We start from the raw sequence: 27,262 nt of genomic DNA on the forward strand, positions 1-27,262 counted from the left end.
TCTGAAATAATTTCAGAACTATAGAAAAGTTGCAAAAGTAGTACAGTGAATTTCCTTAGACCTTTATCCAGATTCCTTAAATGTTAACATTTTCACATAAAATTTTCATTGTTTTCCTCTCCATGAGTGTATATAACGATTTGTACATATATATATATATATATATATATATATATATATATATATATATATATATTTTTTTTTTTTTTTTTTTTTCCTCTCAAAAGTTTGGAGGAAATTTTCAGGTATGATGCCCTTTGCCTTTAAATGTTTCAGGGCACATTGCTTTTAGCTAAAAACAAGGACATTCTCTTATAGAACCAAAATACATTTATCAAAATTGGGGTATTAACTTTGATGCAATACTGTTGTCAAAACTGTAGACTAAAGCCATGGGAGAAAGAATTGATTTAGTTTTAGCAATGAGGGACATCAGTCTGGTATCATGTAATATCCAATAAAGAGGTTATTTCTTATGGATAAATAATTATGGTTAATATCCTGGTCCTGCAGCCTACTATGTTAACAAAGCCTGCCTTGTTTTTGTTTCTGCAATATAAGAGACACTACTTGTTCAGGGATACCTAGTACGCACCCATCCTGAATTTATCTGCTGTTGTCTTCCATCAACATGATTACCCCAAATTGAACATCTTTCAAAGCATTTTTCAGAGATGCTGATGCGTCTGTGTATTTCAAAGACTTGTTGACTACAAGTATTCTCAGCTATCTTAGGGACTTTAGTTAGACTCATGCCTGCATTTCCATCTCTTGAAGTATTTGATGTATTTGCATTATTCCAGGGACTTTTGGTATACCAATTTTCAAAAAGAACTACCACTGAATCTTTTTATTTTTTATTTTTTTATTTTTTTATTTTTTTTTTTTTTTGCATGTAGTATTGGCTTTATTTGTTCCTGGGATTAAAACTATCTTGTGGCCATAAAAATTGCGAGCCGTAGTACCAACACAATTACCCTGAAAAGGGAATTAAGAATTTCTCATAAATTTAAAATCTTCAAAGTATCTGAGGTAGCTGGAGTCATTTTATGGTGAAGATGAAGTCAAAATGGCAAGGAACAATTATTCAGAAAAAATTATTCCCTCTGTGGCAATATAAGATATTATTATTACTATTATTATTTTTTTTTTGGCAGAATGTGGTCATAAAGCAAGGTAGCTACTAGAATTCTATCTTTTTTAGACCTAATAACATAAAAGAGTTAGATCCCTGAATTCTTTTATCTATTCTGGCAACTAATGAATTTGAACATCCTTCTCACCCCCTCAATTTAAACTGAAGAGGATTGCAAAATGTTTCCTACAATTTTTCCCAAAAGCCAGAGGTACAGATGTGAATTTCTGGGCTAGCACATGCGTTTTTGCATCAAGCAAACCTTTCAATCAGGAATTACAAGGTGGGTAACAAGGTAAGAACTGTTTCATAAAGCACACTGAAGTCTAGGGACAAATCATGACAGAAACTAAATATGATTTATTCCATTTTCATGATTATTGATGTTACAAGGCAGGATTAGGTAAATGAGGCAAATAAAGCAAACTTCCCCTCATTTAACCAGATGCAGCATTTTATGATATGCAGTTGACTTAATTCACTGACTTGGGTTGGAAGCTGACAAAATCTTTGCAACTTAGGATCTTCCTTCAAAGTTACTCCAAGTAACTTAATTCCTGAAGTACAGTGATCTGCAAGGTGGTGTTCTCTGCAACATTCTTGAAGCTTTCAAGTCAATCCCACATCACGTTAAGGCAGGGAACTGATGAAAGCTGTCTTCTTGGCTAACACAGACCACCAGCAATTTTAAATCATTGTTACTTTATAAAAAATAAAATTATACTCCCAAGCACTGACACCTTTTTCATTGCATTAGCTCCCTGAGAGGAAAAAGAAGTCCTAAGCAATTGCTTCCATGTACCATGACCCCAGTATGTTGTACTGAATATCCTTTGTAGCACAACTTAAGAGGTCAGGTAACCTGGATCATCCTGACTAGTTTATCATTATTTACATACAAGGTATAAAGTTGATCACAGACCAAATATTGCAACCATAATCCCAAGAAATTATTCAGTTTTAACACACTTAGTTCCTGCAAGATGCCAGAGTAAGTGAGAAAACACCCCAAAGCAAAGTACAAGCAAGAGGAAACATCAAAGAGGAAATAAAACTACTCCCTCCTAAACCCCTCAACAGATTGATGGTTATCTTATAGCCTTAATTGACAAAATCCAGAATCTTCAACTTCCTGACTTGAGGAGTCCCTTTTAAAGATGACTGTGAAGGTCAAGATGAGCTTTCAGGCCTTTCTTTGCTGTGGCCCATGAACTCCAGTCCTTCAATAGGAATCTCCTTCTCCTTTATTGCTTTCTGGAAGGGAATCAAGGAAACATGATACTAGCGAACTTGAACTAGTATTTCTTGGCGTGAGTTTTCCATCTATAAATAATCGGAAACACTGTGCCCACTTTGCAAATTTAGAATGAGCACCAAATGAACGAAGGGATATTACCGTGCTTCGTAAAAGGTAAAGCACTGCAGAAGTATTTAACTTTGTCATTCGGACAGATACGCGGCGGCCTTGGTGGTGACAGTAGGAGAGGGGCTCCTGCCACCGGCCTCGCTGTGGCTTTTCTCCACCCTGCGTGTCTCAAGCTCCGGAAAATGCGATGTGTGTGGCGGGGGACACTGCAGAGAGAACGAGGGGCTTCTGAATCTTTTTAAAAATCAATTATAAAAGCAAAACTTTAGAACTGGTCCCAGTTGTTCAAGGTAGCAGATTGTATCCAAAATACGTGGGAGGTATGTTTCTGTATTGACATATTCAGCCTGACCTAAAATTATGTTTCTCCTTCAGCAAATCACCTGGGTAACTCATTGATACACATATTCTCCATATGTATGCTGATTATACTGATATAAATTTTGAAAATTGTGCCTTTTTAAAGAGCATTTAAGCCTCTTTTCTCAGGATTTACTTTATAATTTGTCTGTAATACAAAGTGGGCTATTTCTCTAGTTGTAATTCTGTTGCTGAGGAGTGAGGTGTGAGTATAGGCTTTATCTGAAAATGTAACTATCTCATATGAGTATTATATGAAGCCTTAAAGAGAAGGAAAAACCACTTCATTAGGTGAGGAAAAAGCTGCCTCAGCTGGCATGAGAGCTTCAGAAGGGCTGAGGTTTTGGGAGAACCACTAATTTTGAAATTCCCCATATATCTGAAATTTGCTTTGCAGAGTCCATACTTTTACAATCCATGCCCTGACTTTCATATAAGGAACCTGGAAAGCCAGTGAATTCAGTTGTCACTGCAATTTAGCAACCTACGGGGGTGGGGGGGGTGGGTGGGTGGGTGGGGAGGGAACAAACAAAGGCAAAAAAACCCCCTTGAGTTTAATGTTAGCTGCCTTGGCCCTGGGGCTTCTAGAAATAACAGCTTTTTGAAGTCATGTAGTCTTTGGTTTGCAGGCTATGTAGAAAACAAATTTTATGATGGGGCCTTGTCATTCATTTCCTTTAAGTTTTGCAACGTCCTTATAAATAGCCACCCCGTACTGTATTACTTGAATTACTTTGCCCATCATGCAATTCTATCAGAGCAACAGGAAGGATCACCCCAAACTTGCTTTCAGTCAGCTCTTGATATCATGGTTATCATGGGGAATGATTTAATTTACTATTTCATAACTGAGTGCATTGTACAACCAGCTGTCCGTCCTCGAATATTAATGGGATTTTCATTGCCCTTACCCATGAAAGCAGATAATCAAGCTTGCATTTCTTCCATTTTACTCCAGTTCTCTTGTGTACAATGTATTCTTCTTTACAAAGGCTGAATCAGATAGGGTTCTCATTTGTAAGCAACAGAAACCTGCTCACTTGCAAGCAATAGAGAAAATATCAAGTAATTCAAGGAATTGATAGGATATCTGAACAATCAGGTTTGTAAAGTGGGCAGGAACCAACAGTGGCTCAAAGGCAGAAAATACATGTCCAGGATGCCATCAAGAGCAGTATTTCCACTGAACACTAGAATTAGAAAGATATAGAAGATAGGAACAACACGTTTAACAAACTTGATTTAAGGAGCACATTCAGAGTATTGACCCCAAGAGTGGGAGAATGCTCATTCTTTCACAAAGCCAACATGCACCTCACAAAGTGCAGCATTCTCAGAACTGCAGCCCGCCTCTCCCAAAAGAAAGGGAGTGGGATTATACTTAAAGTCATTTCCTTGTCCTTCCTTTTCTAGTGAATAACAAACTGGGAGTAACTAAGGTCAGACAGTTCCTTGTACACTCCATGTGGGCACATTGTATTAAACAGTGATATCTATGTAAGTATCAGGAGTGTGTAGGCCAATAACAAGTGCAGTTATGTGTATTCGGTATATATTTTGCTATTTCTATGTTTGCTTCTAAGGAAAAATGAGGGCACTCAATAGTTAAATCAATTTCAGCAACTAATCTCTGACAGAAAAAATTCTGAGAGAAGGAAGTAACTTTAACTGTCTGGGACTGAAGTTCAACTGGGATAAAATTTACTGACAATTTTATAAAAATCTTTATAGATAGATCATTTCAATGACTGAATAATTTTTGCAAAATTAAAACAATCAGAATATAACAAGAAAAGGTTTTCCAGTTTTGAACAGACCTTTTATTTGTCAAATTATCCAGCTTCCATGTAAACGTTTTTGTCTGTTAGATGTTACAATCACAATGACATTCTATATTTTATGACAACTAGGGCACAAATTTAAATTTTATGAGAGAGATCCTTCTTCTTTATTTTTGAAATCTCCTTTTTTAAATTTCAAGCATGGCCAAAGTTCTAGTTATTCTTATAGTGGAAGTAATTACATTCCACTTAATTTTTTAAATATCAATTAATATTTAGCACCCAGGGGTCACATGGCAGTGTCACAAGCATTCTTGTCTTTAGATGCCTATTTATTTCCAGATTACAGTATCTTTTTAAGATGCTGAGAATCCTACCAGTTTCTGAACATGAAAAATATAATAGTCCCCTTATGAAGAATTATCTCTTTCCAAAGTGTCTCATAAGGCAAACAATAAGAAAAAGTGCTTGAGTATTAATAACTCCCATACTTATAAGTTCTTACAGAAAGAACAGTATTCAGAGTAGTTCCATCATGTCAGGAGGAAAAGAAAGTGAATAATAGAAGGACAAACTCTGCATGTAACATTGGCAAAGCTTACCAAGTACTGAAAGGAATTGTGTTCCACTTATCACTAGATGAAGCTTGTTTTTTTAGAGGGGAAGGTATCAATGATAAAAACCAATAAGACAACCAAGCAGAAACAAAAATTTTATCCTAAAACACATTTCTTAAATCTGAAATATTTTCCAGTGGTAAAGGACAGACTGACTAGGGTTAGAGCTAGGGCTACAAGTTTCTTTCTTTTTGGTGGAGAGTAGGGAGGTATTTGAGGCTGGTAACTATTAGCAAATCCAGAAACTGTTGATATAAACTGAAGGGCTGGCTGTGGCCTTAATGAAAGATTGATACAGAGGATGGATAAGTACAAGGCCTACATTTTGTTTATCTGAAGTTATGTGTTGGAAACTGATCATGGTCAGTCATTCATTAGTTTACCAGAATATACTTTCTAGTTGCAAGAGCTGCCGAGTCTCATCTACTCCACAATTGGTCAGGACTGACCTAGGGGTAACCATCAGGAAGAGTTGGGGAATAGTTGGAATAAATGAGTCTCAAAAGTTTGATGATACACTTCATCTGAAAGTACCATCTAAAGTTGCCATTTCTAGTTGGTGGAGAAATCTATATATTGTTGGTTCATTTGTTTATGCATCCTTGCAGGCTTATGTTTGGTAGGTGAAATACGACAATTTTCAGCATTGGATAGAAAAACCTGCATGAAAACCACATATATTCCAACAGATAGTGTGCCATCTGAAAGTCAGGAAGAAGAATCTGCTGTGAAAAAAAAATGGCTTTGTTATGAAAGCTATCAGTCACTGCCAGCAGCTGCTTTCCACTGAGGAAAGAACCTATTTAATATGAGAGGAGTTGTAACCCTGGCCTTCAGCAGAATGGAGATTTCTGTAGTTGCCCTGATCAGATGCAGGTTGTAGAGAATATATGCCATTCCCAGACACCAAGAAATGGGTGTATCACTTAACCTCCATTCAAAAATTAATTTGATTCAAATCCAGGAAGAGTAGTCATTTGACAGTTAAAATTATTGTTTCACCCCTACTTGGGCATAATTATTCCTCCTTGTATGCTCTGTAATACAGTTTACTCACTGATGGGTGATTCTCTCACTGTAGTGAAATTTTCTGTCTCTGCTATTCTCTTCCAGCCAACTTCAGTGTAGGACAATTTTATCCAACTTCACTTCCCTTATCATTAGCAGAGTGCTTAACATATATTTAGCAGTTATTTAATAAATTAGCAGTATGCTAGATCTTTACTAAACCAGTTTCCACTTCCTGGATTAGATTAGTTTTCCAGATTTCCTTGCAGTTAGTCAGGGTTGCATGACTGTTCTGTTCCATAGAAGATACACAGAAGTGCTCTGTTTTCAGGCCTCTTGTGTATGATCCTCATGCTCTTTTTTCATCCTAACAACCTTAGAGGATGTCAGAGCCACAAGATACAAGAATGCAAAGTCCATAGATGTTTCCTCAGAAGAGAGCCACCTGCTATTCTGGAATACTCATTTGGGATTTATGGGAGCAAGAAATAAACTTCCATTTTGTTAAGCCATGATATTTGGAAATACAGCTGTTCCACCAGCTGTCTCTATTAAAGAATAAATATGTTTTAATATTTTATAGGATATTTTTGAATGTCTCATTAAATTTGGTTTACTCTTTAAAAAATTAGAATCAATGCTCTTTTAATTTTAAGTATGTTTAATAAAAGTGAAAATAATCTAGTGCTTGCTCTGCACAAAAGGTTTTATATTCACTATCTCTGATTATTTTTCTAGGTTCATAAATGAGAAAGTGACATTTCTTTAAGATTATATAGTCAATATAGCCTGTTGCAAAGACTGAAATCAAACCCTTACCTGAAGACTCATGTTCATTCTGCTATACCACAGTACATAAAAATATAGGCAGAACCTAAGATAGCGGCTAGGTGAGACAGGGCAAAAAAACACCTCCGTGAAAAATACTAGATAAAAGCCAGAAAGTGACCCAGAACACCAGTTCCCAGAGATGCACCAGTCAGACAAGGTCTGCTAAATCCACAGGGACCGTGCACTTGGAGTCTGCATTTTGAAATGAGTGAGTGAACTGGCTGAAAGTCTGGCAGCCGCGCTGCAGTGTGGGGAAACTGTGTGGTTTGGCATTTGGAGATGGACTAGTTCCTTTAAAAAAAAAAAAAAAAAATCTGGGAGCGGCTGCAGTTAAGACAATGAGAACCATGCAGTGAAGCACGGCAGGAGCAGACTGTGCCAATGTCTCAGTGTCTGGCTTGGAGGATAGCCTGCTGCTGATTGTCTCAGGGCCAGAGGGGCAGAGGGGAGCCAAAAGAAGAAAGAAACCATGCCCCTTGCAGACATCTCACTGGCAGGTGGGGGACGCTCCTGCCTGGGCCCGACCCACAGCCCAGAGCCACACCAAGAAACCCAGTGTGGCAGGGAATTTTTCCTGCAGCACTGCACGCACACCACAGTATCAGCCATGGACAGTGGCCTTTGGTGCACCTTCAGCTGGTTGTCCTGGAGCTGGGAAGGCGGAGTTGTGCGAGGAGGGGGAGATTAACATGACCCATTCAGCCATCTTTGCAGTGGGCTGGGAGCACCTCTGCACGGCCCAGTGGCCCAGGGCTTCCCTGGAGGGCAGGCACACACTTGTGATATGGCACAGCCTTCCCTCACAGAGGTCCTGGAAGAGCATGATTGAGGGGGGGATCTGCTCATAAATCCCAGGGACCCTATGCAAATGCCGGGGACTTGTGGGTCAGCAGCAGAGACAATCTGAGGCAAGACTGAAATGAAGGCTTAGACTCTTGCAACAGCCTTAAACCTCCGGGAACACCTGGGAGGTTTGATTATTAAAGATCCCCTGCCTCCATAACCACCCAGACACATGCCCCACCTTCAGGGCGAACAGCACCAACAACACACCCAAACTTAGTGCACCAATTGAACCCCACAAGAATCAGATCCCCACACACCACAAAGACAAAGTTGGGGAGAACTGACTTGAGGGGAATAGGAGACTTGCGGATGCCATCTGCTGGTTAGTTAGAGAAAGTGTATGCCACCAAGCTGTAGATCTGACAAATTAGAGATCGGTATTTTTTATATCTGGAAAGAACCCTATCAAGTAAAACAAATACCAAGAGGCCAAAAACAACAAAAATTGTAAAGCATATGATAAAACCAGACGATATGGAGAAACCAAACCCAAACACCCAAATCAAAAGATCAGAAGAGACACAGTATTTGGTGCAATTAATCAAAGAATTAAGGACAAACAACAAGAGCATGGCACAGGATATAAAGGAATGAAGAAGAGCATGGCACAGGATATAAAGAACATAAAGAAGACCCTAGAAGAGCATAAAGAAGAAATTGCAAGAGTAAATAAAAAAATAGAAGATCTTATGGAAATAAAAGAAACTGTTGGCCAAATTAAAAAGACTTTGGATACTCATAATACAAGATTAGAGGAAGTTGAACAATGACTTGGCATCCTCGATGACCACAGAATGGAAAATGAAAGAACAAAAGAAAGAATGGGGAAAAAATCGAAAAAATTGAAATGGATCTCAGGGATATAATAGATAAAATAAAACATACAAATTTAAGACCCCTTGATGTCCCAGAAGAGAAAGAGATGGGTAAAGGTCTAGAAAGAGTATTCAAAGAAATTGTTGGGGAAAACTTCCCAAACCTTCTACACAATATAAATACACAAAGCATAAATGCCCAGCAAACTCCAAACAGAATAAATCCAAATAAACCCACTCCAAGACATATTCTGATCAGACTGTCAAATACTGAAGAAAAGGAGAAAGTTCTGAAAGCTGCAAGAGAAAAACAATTCACTACATACAAAAGAGACAACACAAGACTAAGTAGTGACTACTCAGTGGCCACCATGGAGGCGAGAAGGCAGTGGCGTGACATATTTAAAACTCTGAGAGAGAAAAATTTCCAACCAAGAATACTTTATCCAGCAAAACTCTCCTTCAAATTTGAGGGAGAGCTTAAATTTTTCACATACAAACAAATGCTGAGAGAGTTTGCCAATAAAAGACCTGCCCTACTTCAAATACTAAAGGGAGCCCTACTGACAGAGAAACAAAGAAAGGAGAGAGAGGTATAGAGAAATTTAACAGACATATGTAAAACATTACATCCCAAATCACCAGGATACACATTCTTCTATAGTGATCATGGATCTTTCTCCAAAATAGACCATATGCTGGGACAAAAAACAAGCTGCAATAAATTTAAAAAAAAATTGAATATATTCAAAGCACATTCTCTGACCGCAATGGAATACAGATAGAAGTCCATAACCAGCGGGGACTTAGAAAATTCACAAACAACTGAAGGGTAAAAATAAGGGGGAGATGAAAACATTCCCAGATAATGAAAAGCTGAGGGACTTCATCACCAGTAGGTCAGTCCTATAAGAAATGCTAAAGAGAATTGAGCAGAGGGAAAGGAAGGGACACTAAACAATTGACTGAAACCACATGAAGAAATAATGATTTCCAGTAAAGATCACATGGTAAATATAAATACCAATACTACTGTATTTTTGATTTGTAACTCCACTATTTACTTCCTACAGGATCTAAAATACATAAACGGTAATGATGAATCAGTGGTTTTGGACAAGAATATGACCATAGAGAGATGAAAAGTATAGTATGGGTTTTGAGAAGTGGGGGAAGGGGCAATGGAGAGTTAAGAAATGAGTGTAGGGTTTCTGTTCGGGGTAAAGGGCAATTTCTAGTAATGGATGGTGGGAAGGTGATAGCATTGCAACATTCTAAATGTGATTAATCCCACTAATGGAATGCTAGGGAGGGGGTGGAATGGGAAGATTTAGGCTGTATATATTTTTCCACAATTGAAAAAAAAAAAAAAAGACTGTGCAAATAGATAATGACAATTAAATGCCGAGGATGATCCTGGATGGGATCTGAGGATGGAGGAGAGGAGGCTCAAAGAGACACAGTTGGGACACAAGAAAGGAAAAAAGGAAATATAGAATGAAAGCTTTGTATCAATGTTGAATTTCTTGAACTTCTTAGCTGCGCTTAATGGGATTGCATAAAAGAAAGTTTTTGTTCATGGGAAATGTATATGTGAATTATATTGTTTGTTCAAGGATGTGTGCAGCTTGCTCTTATATGTTCAGAAGACAGAGCAATAGATGATGGATGATAGGGAGTGAGGGAGGGAGGGAGGGAAAGAAAGAAGCAGTGTGACAGGATGTTAAATTTGGTGGATTGGGGTATTGGGGGGGGTCTGGGTATGCTGAAGTTCTGTGTATGGGGTTTTTGTTGTTTTTGCAACTGTTCCTGTAAGTTTGAATTTATTTCAAAATAAAATTAAAAAAATAATATAGACTGCTCTGATGACTCAGAATGCTCTTTGGGGTCAAGTTTATAAATATTGGTTGAGTGTAGAGTCCGTATATAACATACCGATCTTTAGATCATGGAGGAAATTTTCTGAGAAATTATCTTTAATAATAAGTCTTTACCACTATGGATTTACCTCTGGATCCATATATATGCCAAATATTTAAAAGGATTTGAGTTTTCTGACTACATGGATTTTACTTGAGAGGGCATTTACTCACATTAGTTATTATATATTACAAATTCAAATAAGGAAGGAAGGATAATAAAGACTTCAATCAATTCAAATTTGGAGCAAATAAATGGAATTTGGCTGGATTCTGATCTAAGGCAGAAATAATTTTACCATAATGGCACTCAGTTCCTTCTTTGTTGATTAGGAATGACAATGATAGCTGCATTATGTCACTTAAAGTTTTAATTAGCTAATAATTATTACAAATTTTCATTGCCTTAGATGAAAGGGATTCAGTAATGGCATAACCCAGCACACAAACATAGATGGACGATTACTTTTGGATGAGGTTAGATAATAATCTCTTACAACTTCCTGATTATTAGTAAGATTAGAACATTATTACAAATAACCACCTTTATAAATTATAAAAATATAATTTTGATGTATTAAAATAAATGAGGTATATTTGATGCTTTCCATTTATTTTGTTTTTGCATCAGATCCCTCTCATGTGCATTAGTTCTTAGAGTCATAGCATTTGTTTCTGAGCACCTTTGATGCATTTCTATCCTTATCTTTGTGAAGCTTTTGCTCAATTACCTACTTACTTAAACACATTCCAAAATTTCCAGACCCTGCAGGGAAGAAAGAGGGAGGTTCGGTTTCCCAGAAGCTTTCATAGCACCATCTTCACACCTCAATTACAGCACAACATGGTATTTTGGTTCTTTTCTTATTTTCTAAATAGTAGTCTGTCTTTTTAAATAAAATATTTAAGGTGAATCTTAACAATTTTGATGGAAGAGATCATAAGGAAAGTTGAAAGTCACTTAAGAGTGAGGAAAAAACAGAGATAGGCTGATACCAGTACAGCATACTGGTAATTTTGATAAATCTTTGATTGAGCTCAGCATTTCCTCTCAAACAAAACAAAAAGGGGAATATAATCATTAAGAAAATACTTCTTAGCACTTGATTATAAAATATACTTCTTAAGTGCTGTTGTTTATGAAGACAGTAATTGGAGAATGTCAACAGTAGTTTGGAAACAAATATTTTGGAAGAAAATATCCTAATAATTTTGTATAATTATTTCTTGCATATACCATACTGAAAAACCAAAAGCACAACATCAGTGTGTTACTTAAAGGAAGTTTACACAGAGATAAGCATGTAGATCCATGATGAATTTAAAAGAAAGAGTTTTAAATATACACAACAAAGTGTTATAATTCTCTTAAAATGTCTGTCATTTTGCATTTCTGAAGGAAACCACCTGAATTTTAAACTTCTTTATATCTAATTAGTAGCATATCAGTATCAGGTACATAGTAAATGCTAAATAAATTTTAGCAGTTTGGGGTGGATAATTGAATAAAATATATTGTTCACTATTGGTCAGTATGCATAGTACCTAATGTTCTTTTTTGTATTTTTTGAACTTGAAACCAAAATTTAAAGATAGATAGGAAAAGAGGTCTGTTTATTTTTCTTAATATATATTAACATGTGCTCTTATACTCTCTCTCTCTGTCTCCCCCTCCATCCCCCTCACACACACACAGACTTGTTGAGCTTTATTTTCAGTCTTTTCATAATTGGTGCAGTGAGTCAAATTAAATGAAATTGTCTCCTTCTCTACTTTTCAATTCAATTCCTTTTGGAGCAAGAGTGCCTATTTGTATGCATTTGGTACAGTGTTTCCTAGAGTCCACAAATCCCACTCTTCTCCCATTCTTCTTTCTTAAGCAGTTCATCTCTCATTTTTATGCTTTATTTGATTGACCTCACTTTGCACATTTTCTCACTTGGATTCTCAAACTCGTGATGCTGATTTTAATATCTCAACCTTGACCAAAGGTTTCCTTTGTTCAGCTGCAAAACAGTTGAACTTTGGTGAGGTGAGGTTAAATGTGAGTTGGCTATAGCTTTGTGTGCTCTTGTATACTATTCACAGATAAAAGCATGTAGGTTGTACTTTTATAGCACAAAATTAGTGATAGACTATGTGGGGTGCAATACTATGACAGTTCCAGAATGTAATTGGGATCCTAAATACCCTATATGACATCACCAGCCAAAAAAATAAGTAGAATTCAAAATTTCATTGTAACTATTAAAATTCCAAGAGATGTGAAGGAATAATGGAATAAAATAAGGCTTAAATAGTCCCATACTTTAATGAGTTAATTATGAAATGAACTATTGAGTTAATGTGCACTTTACTTGCATGCAGAAAAATGTTCATTTAGTATTCCCTAATGATCCAAAAAATTTGAAAAGGGCAGATTTTAATATTGCTTTTACTAATAGATTATATATTTTTTTCAGCATAAGCTTCCTATAAATGTAGATTGTATGGTCTTTAAATCTGGAAGATTTTCTTCGATCAAAACTTCAGGTGTGAACTTCTGTAATCATGTAAATAGGTTTTGTTCCTCTGATCCCCGCTGCATTCACCAAACTTCCTCATGGTAACACATTCATTTGTTTCATTTTCTTTCCTCATTAGGTCTTCAAATTCTGCAACAAAGTACTGTAGCATTGAGAGGTCTTATACATGATGTTTTGTGTTAAATCCTTTACAATATTCTCTAGTCCATTTTGCTGGCAATTCTTTGTCATGCAACTCAAATGCAGTTGGTGTTGCTTCTTGGTTTGAATTACACAAACTATTATTTCATCAAGGCAAGAGAGGAGTTCCAAGAATAAGTCCAGCTTCCAAGCAAATGATAATTGTGCAAGATTAAAAGATAGAGGGGTAAGAGTAGACTATAAAAAATAGACTAAAGCTATTAAGTAGAATTTCTGATCTCCATTTTAGACCTTGAGTCTTTGTGATTTATTCATTACTCATTCACTAAACCATAACAAGCCTCTTGGTGTTTACTCAATGCAAGTATTTCTGGGAATTAAATGTGAATTTCTCCTACTCCAGACCTCCAGGAAGCTATAATCTAATATTTGAATAAAATATACACATATCTCTAATATCCATGATATTGGAGATATAGATGAAGTGGTACTGGTTTTAGAAAATGAGAAGAGTACTTCCAACTGAGAAAATGAAAATATCTTTTGGAGAAGACAGTATTTGAGGTCAGCTGAAAATACTAGGAGAATTTGTATAAATGTTAGAGTAGAAAAAGTAATTCTAGGCAGAAGAAATAGAGCAGAGTCATGAAGTTTTATTTTGTTTTGTTGTAATAAAAAGTTATTATTATTTTTTTTAAATAAGGAACATCATGTTTAAATTAAGCTTCTTGACAAATGAACCATATGCTGGGGCATAACACAGATCTGAAGAAATTTCAGAGGATAGAATGATATGGGTATTTTTTTCTGACCACAGTGCAATGGAGCTAGAAACTAAATTTCAAAAAGGTAAGTAGAAAGTCCCTATATGTGTAGAAGTCAAAAAGCATAATTTTTAGTAACTCCTGGATAAACAAGATGTCACATTGCAAATTACAAAATATTTTGATCTGAATGGTAACTGAAATGATACATAGCAAAATTTGAGGACTAAAGCTAAACTTGTGCCCAGAGAAGAAAAATATATGAGTAAGGAAAAAAAAATATGAACATAAATGACTTATGTATCCAGCTCAAGAAGCTACAAAAATGGCAACAAATAAAACTCAAAGGAAGTAGTAATAGGGAGATTGTTTACTCATCAGATTGGCAAAAGGAAAAGTGTAACTAGGTCAAGTTACTGTGATGTGAAACAACAGAAAGTCTTATACACTGCTGCTTGGAATATAAATTGGAAAAGTATTTTGGTATACAATTTGGCAAAATTCCAGGAGTGGTATTTGTTCATCTATATTGTAATACATTTCAAAAAAGAACACAAATTCCTTCCATCCCTGTATGCAAAGTCCTTTGAATTGTGATGTTGCTATTTGTCACATCCAGAAGTGGTGTGCATTTATCCATCTCTTGAATCTGGTCTTGGACTTGTAACGTTCACTATTATCAAATGTGGTACTAGCAGAAACTTGGAAAGTAATTACAAATTGATGTTTGCCTTCTTTACTGCTTTTTGGAACCCTGCAACTACCAACATATAGCAGATCTGGGATAATCTTCTGGATGAGTGAAACATGGTGTGATTACCTGGCACATTCTGCCACCTGTCAGCTAACTTGCAGACATGATGGGGGCCATTACCCAACAGCTGACCAAACGCAGATGGATCAGACTGGCTGATACCATGCAGAGCAGAGGTGCGATATCTCAGCTAATCTCAGCCCAATTGTCAGACCCCAGAATCATGAGGACTTAGTCTTGGGATGGTTTGTTGCATAGCAAACACCTGTTGATATACTCTTTTACTCATAGATTCCTCTTCCTTATCACATAAAAGTGATAAATACGCTGAAAGGGATTTTACAAGAAGATCTATGTTTTTATTATCGTGGAAAAGTGGAAACATCCTAAATGCCTACCAACAAAAAAAAAGTATAAATAAATTATGGTATAACCATACACTGAAATACTACGTAATCATTAAAGTGAAGGAACTGGAGCTTCAGCATCAACATGAATAAATTTCAAAACCAAAATATTGAGAAATAGCATAGAACTGTTTTAGAATGATCCTATTGTATTAAACCACACATATCAACTATATAAACTGGAAGAATAATGGTATATATCATTTAATAACATATATATCATATATATTTAAATATCCTCATCCATAGTGGTAGAATAAAGACATGCATTTACATTTAAATAGCAAATTCAGATAGTGGGTACCTTCATGGAGGAGAATGGGATAAAGAAAGAGTATAGTAGTGGTCTCAATGGTATATGTAATATTTTACTTCTTTAAAGAATTGAAGCAAACATTGCAAAATGCAAGGCTAGCACAGAATTGAATGATGCATACAATATTTATTGTTAATCTTCAAATGTAAATTTAACTGTAAATTCTATGAAACAGAAAAAAAATGGAAAAGTTCTTAATGTATGGACTTGGAAAATTTTCTAATACATATCCAGCAATGAAAAAAAGCCAACTGTAGAGTTATATTTAATTTGTGAGATCATCTACACAGAAAAAATCTCACACATAAGGTGTATATTTCTAATGTGTGCTTAAAAGTATACCAAGTACGTAATAGTCTACCAAATAGTGTTTATCCCTGGTGAGGGGAATAAATCTTTATAGTTTCATCTGTATTTTTTGTATTTTTCTTTTCTATTTCCCACAAATTATATTAAGAATATTTGTATAAATAAAAAGAAAGCATATGTTTTATTTAAAACAAGGAAAATATTTGGTAGTTGGGAGAAAAACCTGAAGCAGAGAGAGATCTTAGGCAAGTAGCTTCAAAATTATTCTTTTGGGTCCTCTGTAAGATCTCTTGGTCTCTGATTCCTTGCTGTAAAATGATTAGTTTGACTAGATAAGCCATAGAGACCTTTCCAGGTCTCAAAAATCACTTCAAAACAAACTGCTTCAGAAATGATTACTTGACATGTTCCTACATCCAGAAGATCCTTCTATGGTATCTTTCTCAAAATTTCTGTGGTTCTTAAAGCTCTTGCCTTCCAGGACTTCATTCTCTTCCTTTAGTCCCTCTACCCATTCTCTGTCAGCCTCCTCTTGTAGCTGATGCCTCTGTACTTGACGTTCTTCCCATCTCATTCTATTATTTTTCCTGGATACCGTTAGACAAACTTAGCTTGCACATGTAAGCTGGTGATGATATAATTTTTCCCCTAGCACTTAGGCAAATTCTAGACTTATTTTTACATCTAACTATCTAGAGGACTTTTCCATTTAGAGGTGCTGCAGGGAGCAAAATTTCCATTAAATTTCCCCAACAAATAGTAACTCCTCTATCCCCAACCTACCTAAATATTATGACCACATACCTAGTTTCCCTAGCAAATGATAATTTTCTGATACTCTCCTCTCCATTCTTCTGTATTCAGTTCTCATCTAGGCCTGTTGCTACTTCTTTCTCTTGAAAGTACCCACATTTCCCCTTACATCAGACTTACTATTTCTAGCATTGATTCTGCAATACTTTCCTCAGTAATTTTCCTAGACCTGGCCCTTTGTATCACTGAAAGAGCTTACTACAACACAAACCTGGTCATGTCATTCACTACATCTAATTTTTATATCCCTCCATAGCACCTGGAGTTTTTTTAAAAATTACTTTGATATTAAAAATCTGCCTCCCCAGCCTCATATTCAGTCACACCTGTACTCACTTCCAGCTCTCTGACCTTATTCTATACACAATGATCAAGGTATACTGAACCGAATGCTGTTTGTGAACTTGCCATACGTCTGGGTGTCTGCATGTGCTAATCCATTTGTTAGTAAAATCTTCCTGACTTGAGCTAGCTTCACTCTTGAGAATGCTCCCAGAGCAAACTGCTACTTCCTCTGATGGCACATCATACTATATGATAATCATTTCATTTCTTGCCCTCTTTCAGTGGACTGTAAGCTCCTGAAGAGAGGGATAGTGTCGTTTCTTTCATGCTCCTAGCATATCATAATGCTTGGCAAACAATAGACACATAACACATTTTATAAAAGATATATTTATGGAGATATACTTTATATACCATAAAAATTCACCCACTGTAAGTTGCTAATGTGGTTCCACCATTATCACAGTCCATTTGGAGGAATATTTTCATCACCCTAAAAAAATTCTCTTGAGCCCATTTGCATTAAATTCCTGTTTTTATCCCCAGCTGCAGGCAACACTTGATTTCAGTCTCTCTACATCGCTCTCTCTCCTGAACATTTCATACAATTGGAACCCTACAATATACAGTATTGTTAAGTTGAAAACAGACTCTGAAAACCAAGGTGCAGAATTAGTTTACTGAGCTAAGTGGCACACGTGGGAGCAGAACTAAAAGAAAGTTATTGCTCAAAGCAAAGTGGTAAGGAAGCAGTTTATAGACCTGCTTAGAACAAAGCAAGGGTGTGGGGGAATGAGGAGCGGGAGGCAAGGAGGACCTGAGCTGTGTGAGTTGTCTGGGGCAGGGCGTTCTTGGGTACTGTAAATCTGCAAAAGCTGCCCAGGCAGAATGTTTGTGTGGGAATGGGCCTGTTTGATGAAGATAAGCAGACTTGCTGGTGTCAGTATGATTTGTTTACCGCAGTTCCTATTTTTCCATAGAGGCAGGGGTCCTAATTAGCCCCACAGGGGACTTTTGGCATGTCAGCCAGCTTCAGTTACTTTTTGTTTCTTCTTTGTAGTTTCCTGAGTAAAATGGGAGTTTAAGTATTAATAAAGCTATTTACCGTTCCAACTGCACAGTATTTTCTGTCTAGCAAAATGTTTTTCAGGTCCATGCGTATTGTAGTGAGTATCACTCAGTGTTTTGTCCTTTTTACTGTTGAAGAGTATTCCATTGTCATAGTATATAACATTTTGTTTATCTGTTCACCTATTGATGGGCATCCGGATTGTTCCCACATTTGATGATCATGAATTATGCTGCTAATATTTGCACAAGAGTCTTTGTATGGTCAGATGTTTTTATTTCTCTTGGAATCCTAAGATTGGAATTGCTGGGTCACATGGTAGGTTTATATTTAAATTTTCAAGAAATTGACAAAATGTTTTCAAAGTGACTATACAATTTTACATTCTCCCCAGCTATGTTTAAAGGTTCCAGTTTCTTCACGTCCTTACCAACATTTGGTATAGATTATCTTTTTGATTTTGAACATTCTATTGGGTATATAGTGTTACCTCATTGCGGCCTAATTTGCATTTCCTTGGTAACTAATGACATGGAACACCTTTTCCTATGCTTATTAGTTATTTATATGTCTTCTTTGGTGAAATGTCTATTCAAGACTTTTATGCAATTTTTATCTCAGTAGTTTTCTATCTTATTATTGAGTTGTAAGTGTCTTTAAAAGTTTTGGATACAAGTTCATCAGATATGTTATTTGCAAATATACCCTCCCTGGGTTTTGATTGTTTTTCTGTGTTCTTAATGGTGTCTTTTGAAACAAAAAGTTTATAATTTTGAGAGGTCCAAGTTTTCATTTTTTAAAATGACTAATGCTTTAAATGTTTTATCTGAGAATTCTTTGTCTAACTCAAGGTAATGAATATGTCACCTATGCTTTTGTCCAGAAGTTTTATATACTTAGTTCTTACATTTACATCTATGATCCATTTTGAGATATTTCTTTGTGTAACATGTGCAAAAGCAGCCTTTTAATAAAAAAGTTGGCTCTCCAATTATCTCAGAACCATTTATTTAAAGGATCATCCTTTCTCCATTGAATATTTGGCATCGTTGTTGAAAATCAATGGAACATAAATGTAAGGGTTTGTTTGTGAACTCTCAGTTTCTTCCATGTTTCTCTATGCCTGTCCTTATGCTACTACCACACTGCCTTGATCTCTGTTTTATACTAAGTTTTGAAACCAGGTATTTTAAATTCCCAACTCAGTTCTTTTTCAAAGTGAAGCTATCACCAGTAAAACTATGGGAGCATGGAGTTTTCTGTGTGGGAATCTTTTTAATCAAAATTTCCATTTCTTCACTTGTTGAAAGTCTACTTTTCAATTTCTTTTTTGAGTCAATTTTAGTAGTTTTTGTCTTTCTCAAAATTTATCCATTTCATATAAGTTATCTAATTTGAGGGCATAGGGCTGTTAATAAAATCCTCTTAAGATATTTTGAGTTCTGTAGAGTTGGTAGTAATGGTTCCTCTTTTCATTCAATTCTTGATTTTGATAGTTTATGTGTTCTCACATTTTTTGCTTTATTATATTTTGTTTTGGTCAGTATACATAAAGTTTTGTCAACATTGTGGATCTTCCCCAAGACCAATATTTGTTTTTTTTTCCCACTTCATTTTCTCTGTTTTACTGTTTTCTTTTTTGTTGATTTTCCCTTCTAATTTTTATTATTTCTTCTGCTTTCTTTGGGTTAGTTTGTGCTTCTTTTTCTATTCACACAGGGTCAAAGATTATGATATTTACTTGAGATCTTTCTTCCTTTCTGATATAGGTTTTCAAAGGTATAAATTTCCCTGTAAGCATTACTTTAGTTACATTACTTTCATTTTTATTTATGTTTTGTTTTTATTTTTATACAGTTCATTTTTTTTCCTTGTGATTTCTTCTTTGACCCATAAGTTATTGTGAAGTGCATTGTTTAGTTTACAAATTTTGGGAGTTTTCCTCACTTTCTTTCTGTTGTAAATTCCTTCATTGTCAGAGAACATACTTCGTATAAGTTTAATCTTTTAAAATTTAGTGAGACATTTTGTGGCCAGCATATAATATATTTTGGAGAATGTTCTGTGTGTGCTTAAGAATTTTTATCCTTTAGCCATTGGGTGAAGTTGTTCTCTAAATGTCAGCTCAAATTATTTGATATGTCATTCAAGTCTTCTGTATCTTTACTGTTTTTCTGTCTAGTGGTTCTATCAATTATTGATGGTGGGGTATTAAATCTCCAACTTCTATTACTGAATTTCTATTTCTACTTTCATTTCTGTCAGTTTTACTTTGTGCATTTTGTGGCTCTGTTTTTGAGTGTATGTGCATTTTAATTGTTACACCTTACTGATGTATTGCAATTTTGTCATTTTGAAATGGCCTGCTTTATCTCTGGTAGTTATGCTTCTGGTCTAGTTGTCTTTTGTTAAGAAATGCACTCAGCTCTCATGTGGTTATTTTTTTCAAGGTTATCTTTTTTCATCGTTTACCTTCAACATATTTGTGGCTTTGAATCTAAGATATGTTTCCTTTAGACACCAAGTAATGGGATTTTGATTTTTTAACCAGAATGTCAATATGTGCCTTTTGATCAGGGTATTTATTCTATTTATATTTAACAAGATTATTTATATGGTTGGATTTTCACCTACCCTTTTAGTATCTGTTCTTTATTTGTCTCAGTTCTCTTTTTTTTCCTCTGTTGTTTCTTTATTTCCATTTATGGGTAAATAAATTTCTTATTTTACTATATTTATTCCTCTTTTTTTTCTTTTTTTTTTTTTTCTTAGTGGCTGGTTCAGAGATTATCTTATTTTAGTTTATCAAAATAAAATAAATAAAAATAAAATAAAATAAAATTTTAGTTTATTCTTAGTTTATCAAAATCTACTTCAGAATAAGGCTAAATTAATTCAGAAAAATATAGCAACTTTGCCCCAAAATACTTCCTTTTCCTCTTCATCCTTGTTCCTATAATGACAATATAATATTGTCATTTTACATCTATATATTTTATAAACTCAACAATAGGGCATGACAATAATTGCTTTATGTAATGTTACATACTTTAAAGAAGTTAAAAGAAGAAATGAGAAATATATATTTATAGAATCTTTTATAATTTCTCATATATTTACAATTTTTGGCATTTTTAATTTCTTCCTGTGGATTCAAATTACCATCTGGTGTTACTTCCTTTCAACCTTAAAGACTCTTAATATATTGTAAGTCTTGTATATCTTGTATCTCTTATGTAATCTTCTAGCAATGATGTGTCTCAGTCTTTGTTTAACCAGGAATATCTTTCCTTAATCTTCATTTTTGAAGATTAGTTTTGCTGAGTATAGAATTCTTGGTTTACATTTTTTTTTTCTTTCAGAACTTGGCATAGGAACTTGGAAACCTCCATGGTTTCTTATGAGAAGTCCACTGTTAACTTTATTTTTCTCTTGTTGCTTTCCTGATTTTCATTTTGTATTTGGCATCCACCAATTTGCTTCTGATGTATCTAGTTTTGATCTCTTTGTGTTTATTCTACTTCGGGTTCACTGATTTCCTTAAACTTCTAGATTATATTTCACCAAATTTGGGAAGTTTATGGATACTATTTCTTCAAAAATTTTTTCTGATGTTTCTGTTATACTTGGATTAATATACTGATTTTGTCACATAGGTCTTGGAGGCTTTGCTCCATTTTTCTTTAATCTACTTACTCACTGTTGTTAAGATTGCAAAATATCAGCCTAACTTCTAATATGCCAGTTATTGCTCTTACCATCTCAAATTTGTTGTTGAGCCCTCACATGAAAATGTTATTATAGTTATATTTCTCAATGCCATGATTTCCTTTAAAAATTGATTTTTTTTAGTAATTTCTGTCTCTGTTGAGATTTTCCTGTTCAGTACCTCATTGTTGGCATACTTTAGTTCTTTAAACATGGCTTTCTTTACTTATTTTAACATATTTATAATTGCTGCTTTGAACTCTGCTAAATGCAACATCTAGTGACACACAGATACATTTTCTATTGATTTCCTTTTTTTCTGGAATATAGTTCACACTCCTATTCCTTTGCAGGTATCATAACTTGTTGCTGAATACTGGAAATGCTCGACAGAGTGTTGCAGCAACTCTGTATTTTTAATTTTACTTCCCTTGTTATGTTGTTGCTAATATGTTTAATAACTTTTCCAAAATAAATATGTGAAGTCTGTTTCTCCTGCATTGTGTGGCCACTGGTTTCTCTGTTTTATTTTCCATGTCTTATTTTTAAGTCTGGTTTCTCAGAAGTCATCTCTGCATCTGGACATTTCTTTTCAGCTGAAACTGGTGGAGACTGTGCTCAAATATCTCAATCCTATAAGGTTTCCATTCTCTTTTAATGGATCTGTGAGTTTGGAGGTATGTTCAATGTTCAGGTTTTTTGAAGTCTTCCCATATTTTATTTTCCACTGTGACCTCTTTCATCTAATATATAGGTGTGTTTCTATTCCATATGCAATGGAGTTTTGGTTGGCTCAGTCTTGTTCCAATCTCTGCTACACATGTATACCACTTCCAGTCAACCTGGGATATGTGGGGAAGTTATCGCGCCCTGTATGACTGGAACTCTTTTAGAACCCAGCTAGTCCAGAGCTCATTACTTGATCCAACCAGACTAGCAGAGCTAGTGGTCCTTCCTGTTCATTGGCCCTGGGGATTACTGCATTAACTGACAATGCTTCAAATCAAGTAAGCCCTTTCCATCAGCGACAGGAAAGATGTTGTATTTCAATTTGCCCTGCCCTGGTTGAACTATCATGTTTATAGGTCTGAGAAGGTGATGTGAGCAATTCCAGGTAATAACTGCATAGCCTTCTACTAGTCTACATGACGATCAGTATTTTTCATGAATAAACACTTCTCTGTTGTATGCTCTTTTTGATTTCCAGTCCATTGAAAAGACTGATTATGGAAGTTTTGTTATGCTCTATAATTACTTTTTAATAGTATTTTTCAACCTCTTTACACTATCATGTTGGAAAATAATCTCTTGCATTCTTTATATAGCAAGGTTTTAAAAAATGTTTGTTGAATTGAACAAATGAATGATGATATTACAACTACATTATAATATTCATATTTTCAAAACACACACCCTTGATTAAGGTACTGCTCCCTGCATTCCAACTAATTCTGTTTTATTTTGTATAATGATTAGAAAAAATAATAAACATATATAAATCAAAGAGAATAGAGAACCCATAAATAGATCCACACAAATAAGCCCAATAATTTTGAGAAAGCAATTCATTGGAAGAGGGATAGACTTTTCAATAAATGGTACTGTAACAATTGTCATCCATAGGCAAAAAAAAAAAAAAAAAAAAAGGAAAAAACTTTGATGTAAACCTCACACCTTTTATGTAAATAAATAAATAAATGTAATTAATTCAAAAGGTATTATGGATTTAAATGTAAAATGTGAAAATAAAAAACTTTTGGTTAAAAAAAATTTGAAAAAAAAAATTCTTAAACTGGAAACAAAAGGCATGATCCAACACTTGATTGTAGACCATGGATGATTGTATGGTATGTGAATATAGTTCAATAAAACTGAACTTAAAAAAAAAAAAGCATGATCCATAAAAAGATGACTGATAACTTGGATCTTATCAAAATTAAAAAAATTTGCTCTATGAAAGATCCTGTTCAGAGGATGAAAAGACAAATAGCAGATTGAGGAAAGCATTTGCAAACCACACATTCATCAAATGATTTGAATTTAGAATATAAAAGAATCTCAATATTAAACAAAACAGTTCAAGTAGAAAATGGGCAAAAGACAGAGCTAGTCATTTCCCCAATGAGGAGATACAGTTGGCAAACAAGCACATGAAAAGGTGTTTAACACCGTTAGCCATTAGGGAAATGCAAACTAAAACTGCATTGAGTTATTGTGATGGTTTGAAGTTGTATGAAACTCAGAAGATCATGTTCTTAAAGCTAATCCAGTATTCATAATCATTTGTTGAATTCCATCTTGTCTGTTGCTACCCTTCTGCTAGTTTAATCACTTTCGCGATCCTCAGGGATGCCTAGGCAGAACCACCCTAACTTGTTCGTGTTGAAAACGGGTGTAGACAGTATGGAAAAAGGAGACACATCCGGTTGATGTTTTTGAAGAGGTTATTGCCTCTGGGTTTTGGGACTTAGCTGGCATAGGAATTTGCTAGAGGATTTAAGTTTCTGAAGAATAAACTTAGTAAGTGAAACTTCTTAATTGCTGGGGTATTAGAAGAGCTAGAAGGAAAGAATTGAAATGATGGAACTGTAACCCATAGCATCCTTTGAAATTTGTTCTATAGCTACTTGTTAAATTGTAATTTGAAAGTTATCTTTTTGTATATGTGTTGTATTTCACAATAAGGAAATGGCTGAAGCTCTGGTACTGTAACTCATTAACACTTTTGGAAATTTCCTACATAACTACTTGTTAAATCATACTTTGAAAGGTATTATCTTTTTGCATATATGTTATATTTCACAATAAGGAAATAACTGAAAGTGTGGAACTGTAACCCATGACATTCTTTGAAATTTGCTCTCTACTTATTATATTGCGTTTGGAAAGTTATCACTTCTATGTATATATGTTCTATTCCACAATAAAAAATATGATTAAAAAAAGCTAATCTGTTCCTGTGTGTATAAACCTATTGTGGGCGGGACCTTTTGATTAGGCAATATCAGTTGAATAGCTCCAGGTGGGTCTTAATCCTCTTGCTGGAGTCCTTTATAAGAGGATGAAATTCAGAGAAACAAAGAAAAAGTCACAGAAAAAAGTCACAGTGTCAGAGAGAGGAAGGACACAGAAGCTGAGAGAGAAAGCAACTGAAACAGAGAAGAAGCCACTGAAACAAGAAGCTATAAACAATGAAGCCCAGAAGAGACGAGAGACCACTAGACATTACCACATGCTTTGCCACCTAATGGAGGAGCCCAGGATCACTGGTAGCCAGTCTTCAGGGAGAAAGCATGGCCTGTTGATGCCTGATTTGGATATTTTCATGGACTCAGAACTGTAAGCTTGCAAGTCAATAAATCTCCATTTTAAAACCCAACCCATTTTATGGTATCTGCATCTCAGCAGCTTTAGCAAACTAAAATGGCTATAATTATATGTCTATTCGAATGGCTAAATTTTTTTTTAAATAGTGATAACACCAAATATACTGGTGAGGATGCAGATAAAGTCAATCAGTCATACATTGCTTTTGGGAATGTTAAATGATAACTACCACTCTGGAAAATGGTTTGGCATACCATCCAGCAATTGTGTTCTTGGACATAGATCCCAGAGAAAGGAAAACTTATTTTCACACAGAAACTTACACTCAAATGTCTATAACAGCTTTATTTGTTGCAACTCCAAACTGGAAACTACGCACATGTTCTTCAATGGGTAAAGGGTTAAGCAAACTGGTACATCTGTACCATGGAATACTACTCCGTAAAAAAGTAATGGGCTCCTGATAACTTGAGACAACTTGGAAGAACTTCAAGGAAATTTGTCTAAATTTTAAGAAGTAAATCTCCAGAGAATACATACAGTATGAGTCTATTTAAACAACATTTGTGAAATACATAATTATAGAAGTAGAACATCAGTTACTGGTTACCAGGGATTAGGGATGGTAGAGGGTTTTATGTTGCTATAAAGGGGAGCACAAAGGAGAGTTGTGGTGATGGAACTGTTATATATGTTGATTGTGGTGGTAGGTACACAAAGTCACAGGTGATAAAATTGCATACAGCTACACAGACCACACACACAAATATGTGAATATTTAACTTCTGAAATCTGAGGAAACTGTTTTTTATTAATGTCACATTTTTGATTTTGATATTGTATTATAATTATGCAAAATGCTAATATTGTGGGAAGCTGGGTGAACAGTGCATGGGATCTCCCTGTACATTTATTTGCAACTTCCTGTGAAGCTTAATTATTTCAACAGAAAAAGTTAACACACAAAAAAAGAAATAAAAGGAAAAAGGATTCAAGGTTGCTTCAGAATGTACTTCAATTTTGAGAATGTAAAAGATAAACAGGGCTTATTAAAAACTTAAACTAAAGAAGGGCATTGTAGAAAATTAAGGAAATAAATACAAGTTCAAAAGATAAAAAAGGTATGATTAATTCTCACACATGGAGATAATCACTCTTAATATCCTAATAAACATTTTCATTTTTTTGCCTGTAATATTGTTTTGTAATATGCTTTTTATAGAATTACAATATGAGAATTTTACCATATCATTAAATATTGTTCTATACAGTCATACTGTCATCTTTAATCTTTACATAAAAATGAAATATGTGGACCATAATTTGTAAAGAAATTATTGTTGGACATTTAATTAGGTTCATATATTTTCTATGACAAACAGAGCTGCTACAAATATTCTTGCATAGTTTACCAGTTTGGAAAGTGACATAGAAAGCCCATATAATTCTCTTCCTACTAGAAACCTAGAGGTAGATAAGATATTTCTATTTTCTTGTAATATTCTCAGCTGTTGCTATACCAATACTCTGTTAATATTTATTTTAATATTTATTTATAAAATGTTATTTCATTGCCTTAGCTTTATGGTCATTAGATATAATATGAACCTTATGCCTCAAGTTCTTTCCTAGGCATAACATAAAAAAACCTTAAAGTTATTCCACAAGGAGATGACATGGAGGCAATTTTTGCTTTTACGAGTGCTTTTCATAGTGTGAGATGTCTAGGAGTTGGTATAAACACATTTCAGGAATTTTAGATTCTACTTTTGCCAATTACACATTCTTTCAGTTCTATAGTTTAAACATCTGTGAAATGTGTATAGTAGGAATGCTGGATGATTTGAAGCTTAAATAATGTTTTAAAAATCCCTTCGAAATCCCTGGATAAAAGAAATCTAAGATTGCAAAATCCTTGAAATTATAATTAAGTTATTATTATTTCAAATTTGAACATTATTGATCCAGAAGCACTAAAGGAAAACAAAGATCAATTTCTGGAAGCAATTTTTGGTCACATTTTCCATCATCATATAATTGGGGACAAATGTAACAAGCTTCACAGAAAGGGATAAATGGCAAGGTCACTTTTGACCTCCAATTCATAGTTTTTTCCCTAGGCCTAAAGATCAGACTCCTCATAGAGGTTGCTCTAAAATAGCCTCT

This window comes from Choloepus didactylus, chromosome 10, assembly GCF_015220235.1.
Source record: "Choloepus didactylus isolate mChoDid1 chromosome 10, mChoDid1.pri, whole genome shotgun sequence".
NCBI lineage: Eukaryota > Metazoa > Chordata > Mammalia > Pilosa > Megalonychidae > Choloepus > Choloepus didactylus.